This window comes from Eufriesea mexicana, unplaced genomic scaffold (assembly GCF_001483705.2).
Source record: "Eufriesea mexicana isolate 0111107269 unplaced genomic scaffold, ASM148370v2 scaffold2087, whole genome shotgun sequence".
Lineage (NCBI taxonomy): Eukaryota > Metazoa > Arthropoda > Insecta > Hymenoptera > Apidae > Eufriesea > Eufriesea mexicana.
The window spans coordinates 23,631-33,798 of NW_016910162.1; positions in this window are offsets into that span (position 1 = coordinate 23,631).

Consider the following 10,168-nt stretch of genomic DNA (forward strand, 5'->3'; position numbering starts at 1 on the left):
GCCTTTATCCTAAATATCGTATACATCGTTGATTTATTTTTTAATTATGATTGTGGGAATGATGAGTGAATGACATTTATTAATCAGGGTTCGATAGCTGAAGTGTCCCTTTGTGGAACAAGGTGTCAGTTCTAAAGGACACGTTAGAGTCCTCTAGCAGGCTGGTCTCAAATATTGAATACTTTATTACTCGGTATTCAACTGTATATATTTGTCAGTGTTCTTTGCTACTCGGATCACTGAACATGCTGCAACACTTAGGATTTAGCTGACAACGGGCCTACAGGGATCGGGCCCGGGCCAAGTGCGTTGGCCTAGGTGACTACGGTCTTCGGAGTCATAGACCAAGGGTTACAGCCATAGTCGCCTTTTGATCGGGACCAGCGCATGCAAGTGACCCCCAAGGCCCTTATCTCGAAGGAGGTGTTTATTCTTCATCAGGACTGATAGTGGAGGAAGTCCCTTACCCTTTGGAGGTGTGACAAGGACCAAGCCTTGGTCCGACGAACTACCAATGGCGAGAGGGCTCTTGTTTTGAGAGGACTTAAAAATTCTTGGCATCAGAAGGCGTGAGTTCGTGTGTTAGTTAGTTGTTAGTCAAGAGTTAATTAGTGTTATGGTAAAATTCAATAGTGAAGCAAACTCTACATTCCAGCGGTGTGGGAGCGATCCCTTCCCCTGTGTTCTGTCTTTTGTCACCAGTCTTCTGAAGACGACTTTTGACCTGCGAGGCCCTGAACAGGCCAGTTCTAACTCTTCGCCCATTCAATAAAGATCTACACAGTTTTTCCACAGTTTCCACTGACTATTATTCTTTGCGTAATAACCCCTTTAACAATTAGTCAGTAGTTAATAAAACAATAGATCAGTAAGAAAGTGGTCTCAGTCGTACAAAGTATTTTAGTGCGAGGACACTAAACTGTACTTACAACTGTCAGCATTGGGGCTGAATTATACCCTAGCAGAGATTTTTCTGTTGCCCTGTTAGCACTCTATGATGTAAGTACTGTATATACGTGACACCCTGTATCGTAATCGTATCTCTACATTAAATATCACAAATATTCACATATTCTACTCGGGATAGATTATTCATATCCACTAAGGTAATTCCTACATGTTATTCCAATTTTCTTCTTGCAACGTGTGTCACGTTGTCTGAACAATATTATTTTCACAAATTTTTCAGGTGTGCATGTACAATCATACTTGGATATCTAGAGATCCAAGAATATCTTATGACTTTATAAATGAATAAAGGATAATAGATCCTCGAATCGAGAAAAAAAAGAAAGAAAAAATTCGTAAGTGTTTAAGTGAGAATTTTAAATATTTTAAAAGGATCGATGTGCTGATGTCAGAGTTCAATTTGTGCTCTCTATTTTTTATTTACATGTTGTATAGGGTGCTTTGGGAAAAAATAATCTCTCTGAGCATGTTGATAGCGAGATAAAATAATATAATAAATCTCTGATTAATATAGTACCGTGAATATATATTGGGTCGAGTAAATATCGTCCAACAAACCGGTAAATTTATCAACGTCTAGTATCAATATCGTCCTAATATTGAGAACGAGATGAAGCAATTAATTTACGCAAACATATAGTATCCATTAAAATCAAGGAGAATCGTTGAATTTCAATGCAGCCATAAATAAGAGTGATATATATGCGCCATAACAAATACATTCATCACTTCTGCGATAATTCAAATTCAGCATAAACGAAAATATTGTCTACGTGGTAATAAGCCAGAAGAACATCTTATTTAACAGGTTATTTCATTAAATATGTGTTAAATATGCTCGCGTGCAATTTTTCATTTCATTTTAATCGTTATATTACATCATTTGTATCTTTCATTTAACTCACTAGCGCCACCACGGTCCATATCTCCAATAACTAATAATATTAATATTGGGATTTTCTCTCTCCTTGCCACATGTACCATACCATTAAAAATTTTTCACTTTAACGTACACATTTCAATTTTGGAATGTAGCAAATGTAAACGTTCGAATATTCTTAATGTATGAGTGTGCATATAACTGTCAAATATAAAAATCAAGTGCAATAATTGCTGCTTTATCGTAAAGAGATCCAAATCCGATTAAATAATAATTCTCGTTTTATATATATATTATAAAAATCCTATATAAAGTATTATAATAAAAATAATTATAATAAGATACAACCAAATTGCATAAACGTAGGCCATCTCAGAAATAATATTTATTATGTGTATTGTAATTAATTATAAAATTGTAATACCCAATATTACAATAAAATAAAATAAAATAAAATGAAATACAATAAAATTGATAAATTACAAAATGTTATTCACTTTTATATGTATCACGAACTTTCATAAGATTTTTCAAAACGTTTCAAAATTTTTATTAAATTATAATTATAAATTATATACATACTTAAACGCATATTATTTTCTTCATGGACAGTGAATTTGCGGAGATGGGAGTTCCGTTATATACGTTTTGTAATTTAACTCTGAATACTCCGGCGACTAAAACACTAGGCTGCTAGTAAACCCTAGATCGAACGTTTCCCTGCTATCGTCCTTTCACTTCTAGGGACCCTGCAGCGCCACATATCGGAGAAAAAAGTTTCTAAAAATAAAGAACTCTTAAAATGTTTCTACTGCAGCAAATAAGAATTTCATATCAGATTTGACGTGAAAATATATTTATTTAGGAACATTAATGTTGCATTAAAAGATGGAGTTTGCGTTTGCACGCGAGCATGGGAATATCGGCGTTATCACGTTGAAAAGTTTTGTATCGATGTGCCGTGCAACGAAGAATGATACTTGTCGCGACACGTTAGTCTTACGTTGCAAGAATATACCCGTGCAAAGCACGTTTGACATATTCGATACAGGATTCAAAGTTTATTTCAATTGAAACGGTGAGGTGGGGTTGAAATACTGGTGCTTTAGTTATAATAGACGTCATAAAACCGTTCGTGTGATAAACGGTGATTTGTAATTTCTTATTTGTAGTATAGTGATGCTAAATAATAGTTTCGAGGTATAAGGCAGAATAAAAATTAATTTTACCGAACCTTCATGTACGTAGAATAAATAATTGTGTCTTGGCAGAAATATTTGAAAATTATTGTACAATATTATTTGAAAAACCAAATAAATAGGTACTCTGTAGTATACTATATGATAATATTAGTATTACGATATTTTATATTGGGTGTCTCGGAATTTACGCAAGATTTGAATTTTGCGAAATTTGTGTGGTACAGTGTTGCCAACGAAAGAGAACAGACACGTTAAAAACTTTATGTAATTTGCTTCAGCTCAGGTGCTAATTGAAAATATCCAATAAACTACTAGTACGTGTGCCATAGATTGAGAACCCCTGTTTTGTAATGTATGCCAAAATTAGTCACTTATGATTATCTTTATATTAAATTATGTATTACATTTATAAATTGAACAATTGTAATTATTAATTATTATTCCAAGAAATTAAGAAATGAGAAAAAAATTCTATTATATTATTGTATTATTATATTGGTATATTACCATAAATATACAGGTACGTTCATATGGATATACTAGATATAGGTATATTCAATAATTATTGTTATATCAGTACATGGAGTATAGTGGTCTATAAGGTATGTTGACACTGGACTAAATATTTCTTCGTACGGTCCTGGTCGAAGTTTCAACTCCTTATTTGCGTATATTTCCGAGAATTCACTAGTCCTGACACCCGAAACATGTTTACTTTGGCTCCTGACTGATTTTACGACCGCGCTATATCATGTTCTATACTATACATAGTGTTGCTTTTACTGTGCAGAAATAGCTCGTCGCAAAAAGCTGTTGGCTCGTAAAACTACGTTTCTTTTTTTCGTTTGGTTAAATACATCGATACTTGTATTAATATATATATATAAACTACAAAAATATTTACATACACATTACAAGTCGGTAGTATAGTGTCTAATAATATTCAAGATGTCTCAAATAAAGTTTTGATTGTTTAGAAGAATATACATATGTACATATATATTTGATAAAATTTTTAATACTTTTTTGAAAATCATATAAGAGTGAAAACATGTATCTAAAACACCTAGTCTTAGTCAGATTTTAGGTTACGTTGCATAAAGTAGCATTTTAAGTTAGTCTCTATGTGCCCATCACAATATCCTTTATTTCTAACCTATATTTTCTAATACACAATTTTTTCACCTAAACGTTGTGTTTGTAAAAAAAAAAACATCGCCGATCACATATTTCCATTTTTAAAATATTGAGGATGTATAGTATATGGTATATAATATACAAAAAGAACAATAATGTTCAATAAAAACAAATAGAACAGAAAATATACAGCTGAGAAAACGAGTATATTTTAATTAAAGTGAGAGAGTTAATTTTTCAGTCATTATTATATTCTTCCTCTTCATTTCTCTATTAAACACAGTTAAATTTTTCAATGCTAGTCCTCGCTTCCTAGCAAAAAGCCTGTCTGCCAATATTCCTGCAATATACCCGCACAATATGTCATTTATAACGTTACAAAAATTATTATCAACAAAAAGCACGTATCGTACCTAGAATACAATACAGAACCAATATCACTGATATTCAATCTTCACTACACGAGTCACGAAATCTATACTGTTTCCGTGCCATAGTAGATCGAGCAGAGACGATATTCAGACTGCGCAAAAACTTCAGCTCGAAGCGTGTCCAATCCATAGGGTATAAAACGTGTTAATACTCCCCGACGTTCAACGAACAAAACGCGGAATAATTGAGGACGCCGGAACGAAGATAGCAAATATACCGGCAGAGGGCAGTAGTTCCTTTTTCGCACGCACGGGCAAATCCGTTTCATTTCAGGCTGACCCGTCCGTCCCTTCACTTCGAGACCGGCGAAGCAATTATTCGCGCTCATCGCCTTCGAATTCGCTCGTCTGTCCCGCGGGCAATTCGTGGTCGTTCTCAAAGAAGGCACCCAGTGAACGTAATCTACGCGACGCGGTACCACTCGCTGCTGTGCAATTATCAGCGGCCGTTCGCAGAAACAAAGTGCGGAATCGTATTTTGTCGTTTAGTCAATGTGGCGCTACGTGATAAGGCGATCACCCTTCAATCTGCCCTTCACTCCACGCTTACGCGCCTCTACACAGTGATTTACAAGTTCGCCGCTAGAGGCTGACAGCACGATTGTGTATGCTTTAAGGAGATATCGCGGAGTGCGACCGTTAAAGTAATTTCGTTGCGTCGTGTCGAAAATAATTTCACGGATGTCTGGAATTGCCGAACGTTGATAAATGGTTAGAAATATTGCTTGTGTGAAATATTATTCTATGGTACTGCGACAATACAAACTGTATTTGATTGAATAAATATAATAATTTATGATTTATTTTCAGAACGATCACCAATGAGTGATACCTTTTCCCACGATCAATTAACATGTATCATATTCGCTAAACGACCAATATGGCTAGTGACAAATATTATCATTAATAATATATATAAAAAAGAAGGAAAAGAAAAACGATTTATTTAATTTTTATTAATTTTTTATATTAATACCCAGGTATGCTTTTCTGTATTTATATTTGAAATTTGTTTTTCCCGCCAAAAGTTTTTTACGTATATAAATAGAACGTTATTATTCGACGTCTTTTGTTGAAGGAATATATATTTTTGATAAATTGTCTTTAAATAGTCAAATGCTTTGGTTTTTGACAAAAAGTATTATATGTGATGCAATGGAAACCAGGATTGCGTACCCTAGATATTGAACAACATCGAATATTTTAGTGTTAAAAGCGGACATGATGGTTTTGAATTTTGGAAAATAAAGTTTTAAGGAATAGAGTTTTCTTTTTTCAGGTTAATCTTGAAACCTCATTTATTGTTATTCTATATCATAGGTCAGTATGTTCCAGTGGAATTTTATTTTCTGGAATAATTTAATTTATTAATCAGATTTAAACTTCCACTTATATTCTTCAATGTACTTTAATTAAAAAAATATATATACATAATTCTAATTAAATGCTTTTCATTCTTTACTTCAAATTTTATTTTGTTTCTGTAATACTTGACAATATATTTTTATATGAGTATATTTCTAAAAATAAAATTTTGTTCACAGATAATTATCGTTTAATGATATTGATGTATATATTCATGACAAAATTTGCAAAGAAAAAAAGCTATATATACTAAATATTATAATACCTTTATATTCATATTCATATGAATACTTCATTTGTTATTTGAGAAAGGTATACAATAAATTTTGGAAATAATTTTAAAATAAGGAAAAGAAATATTTGTTTATGTATAATTACTTTTATAGTATTAATAGTAGTAACAATATCAATACCTGTAGTTATTATTGTTACAGTATATATTCCATTTACATTATTCTATAATTATTATAAAGTAAATGTAATATTGCCATATGCATATAACATATTAAAATTTATTTCTTTTCATTGCAAAAATTTAATTTCAGCGTAATTCATTCTAATCAAAGCTATGAGTTTGTATTATATTTTGGGAAGTGTTTATTAAAAATTCAATTAATTCAAGAAATATAATACTACTAGGAATAGAGTAATAAAAATTAACAATCGAACTCAAGCAATTTTGAAACAGTCCACAAAACTACATTACAATGATGAAATTATTGTACAATCGTTTAAAGGGTAATTTGTTACCCTTGTCAGCAAACTCTGCTTGTTTACTCCATTTAACAATTACGTTTGTCTATCTTGTGTTTCCACGAAGAACCTTGAATAGAATTACTCTCGCAATACTGCTGGATTTAATGGAGGAGCCAAAAATTGCTTTGTTTATAGTTCTACACATATATAATTCCGTAGACATTTATAGTTCCACGACCTGCATTAATATTAATCAAATACATGTGTATATATGCGTCTACCGCTACTAGAGTTTGCAGCACGGGATTCTGTGTACATACATGCATATGTATATACACACATTGGAGCATCTGACTCGTGCACCTGAGTAACATCTAGTTATAAGTGACTTGAAAAATTGTTATACTCAAAAGTAGCTTACTTTTGAGGAGGCGTGAGAAAAATATTCTTGTACCATAACTTATGTAATTGCATGGTTAGTAATAATTGTAACGTTATTACTTATGTAATAACTTCCTTTGTACATGGAAGTTTTCTGAAAGTCGATTGTGTTATTGTCTTTTAACACAGTGTTATATTTTTATGCCAAAATTTGAAAAAAATGCGGAATTTTCAATAAATGTTAATTAATAATTGTTGACGCTAATTAATGAAAGTATTTTCAAAATTATTCATAGGAATTTGTGAAATGTTTAAGCTATTATTTCATTCTATAGATATTTGGCATGATCAAAAAATTCATATTTTCTTAAAAATAAATAAAAATTAGTAATTGGGTTTCCCTTTTTGGTGCTTGTAAGCAATTTTTTGTAAAGAAATTCAATATTGTGAAAAGAGTTAATAGGAATATTATATGTTGAATATATTTTTACTGGTAATATGTTTTATATAAGAAACTACATTTTTCATAACATTTTTATACAGAATGTGTATAAAATTAATCCAAAGAAGTATGAAATGTATAAAAATATATTTAAAAAAAAATTTCGCCAGAGAGTGCAGATTCAGAATCTAAAAGAATGAGAGCGTTATGGATTATGCTTCAAAATAATATTATTCTCGTAGTTAACGAAATTTTCATTAGTAATGGTATTTTAGAAAGAATTTTTTTAACTTTACATACGTATAAATTTTTATATTTCCTGGAAATATAATACAAATTTTAGGAAAGTTTCAAGCTTTATAAAATATTCTCCCTAAAATCTCAAAAAATTTTATTCCCGTATAGAAATATCTTATAAGCCACAATAAATAATTTACAAGACGTAATCCAATTTATAAATAAATATCAAATACCAATAACTAAATAAATTAACATGACCAAAATGCAATTGAATTTAATATAATTGAATTATAAAACTACCTAAAATAATAAATTTATTTTTATTTATTAACTGGACAGACAAATATAAAAAATGACAATCAAAAGAATAAATAGTAAATATATTCCAGTATGAGGAATATTTTGTATAATCTATGTCAAAATTAATAATTAATAATTTAAGTTCAATCGTACATTAATAATATATGTCATTTGAAATTTTAAAAATCTAGGAAATTTTTTTCCTATATAAAGTTTCAAATTCTGTTACAAATTTTTCCTAAAAATCGCCAAATAAATTAATGTATCTTATATACAGACCATGAGAAAATGGTCACCCGGTATGTGACAGTGGTGTCTAGCATATTGTAGGATCCTTTCCGTTGAAGGGTGGCTACCCTTATCTTTAACAGACAGCATTCCAATCGACGTGCGCCCTTCTTTGGTCCTTATAACCAAGCAAACAGCTTCCAACGACCGACACGTCTGAATGGGGCTACTGAGCAAGTTTCTTTTATTTCAGCATGAGGGACACATAATTGAATTGATCCAATGAAGATGAATCGATTAAGCCCTAACCCTTCTGACCATGACACTTCAGTCTAATCGAACAAGTAATCCCAATTTTCCTTGCTCTTATTATTGACGAGGTTAGGTTTTTGGACTATGAATTATAGAGAATTATATATAGTCCGTTTCACGAATTCTGTCCATACAAATATCTCGACTGCTTTAAACGATGTAAGAAACTACTACATTCAAAAATTATTGAATTTCAGAAACTAATAATAAGAATAATTTGGTATAATTGGTATTTTTGCAGATGGAGGCTCGGAGGAGATACAAAGGTCAATTATATCTTTTTTCAATGGAATACCGAATTTTTTATACTCGATTTGGATTAAATGACGTATTCTGAATATAAAAGTACTGAGGTATATTTGTTCTAAAACCTACGGTTTCTGAGATACAGCAATGCCCGCTTAACCGTCGCACGAGTTGTCCGCGCCACGACAATTATCCGGGGATGCGAGTGTTTCGAGAAATGTTACGCTTTCTTTTTGATTACGCTTATTTCATCGAATCATGCAAAATTAAAAGGAATGAAATTGGAAAATTGGTGGGGATAAGCACGCGACAGTTAAGCGGGCGAAATTGTATTTGACTTTTTACACGAAGCGACCATTGGATTGGGCACAAGGTTGTATTCATTGAACTATTGCATACCTTACATGTCTTATTTCTATAGTATCTATTATTATGTAATGTTCATATTATTATATTAGTTTATAATTATTATATTTAGTATTTAGTGTAAGTATATCAACAAAAGAGTCAGTTCATGTAAATTTTCATTTTACAGGTGCATTGTAGTTGAAAATTAGAAATATTTGTCGATCATCCTTCGCTTTGCACAATATAAATGATTATTGATGAAGTTACTTATAGTAATATGGGGAAAAGTAGAGTTAATACATGTATTCATAGCCAGTTACATTATTCAATAGGATGTACGTATGAATTGATTATGGAAAGGAAGAAAGAATTCTTGGATGATATTAATGACAGTATTCAATTACTACAAATTGACCATTATCCTTGAAAAAGTAATATCGTGGATCACAAAAGGTTTATGTGGAATGCTGATGATATATAACTTGGAAAACACTTTTCTATGGCCCATATATCCCCTTAATGGTGTTAACGCACTAGTTTCCTCTATTTTGGTGGAGGAGGGGGGCGGGTGGAATATGCTCATAAATTGATCCACATAAAATGAAGATAAATGAAGGATGCAATAATGCTAGGAAAATAATAGTTACATTACTTCTACTGCTTCAATTTAATACCACTTAAATTATACTCAGCTGTCCTTTTTAATATTAAATCTTAATTGTACTTCATTCATAATTATTCATAATCATAATTATAATTAGATTTTTTACACAATTGTAAATAAAAAAGTTAATAATTTGAAAGACAGTAAATTAATTTCATTTATGGTTACATAGGAAAAGTAGAAATAAAAAAAATCAAAATTAATAAAATTTAAAAAATAAATTAAATTTTGTTGAAACATAGAACTCTCAATTAAGAGATTACATTAAATCGATAATAATTCCTTGATATAGTTGTAAATATTAAACAAAAAAAAAAAAAAAAAAAA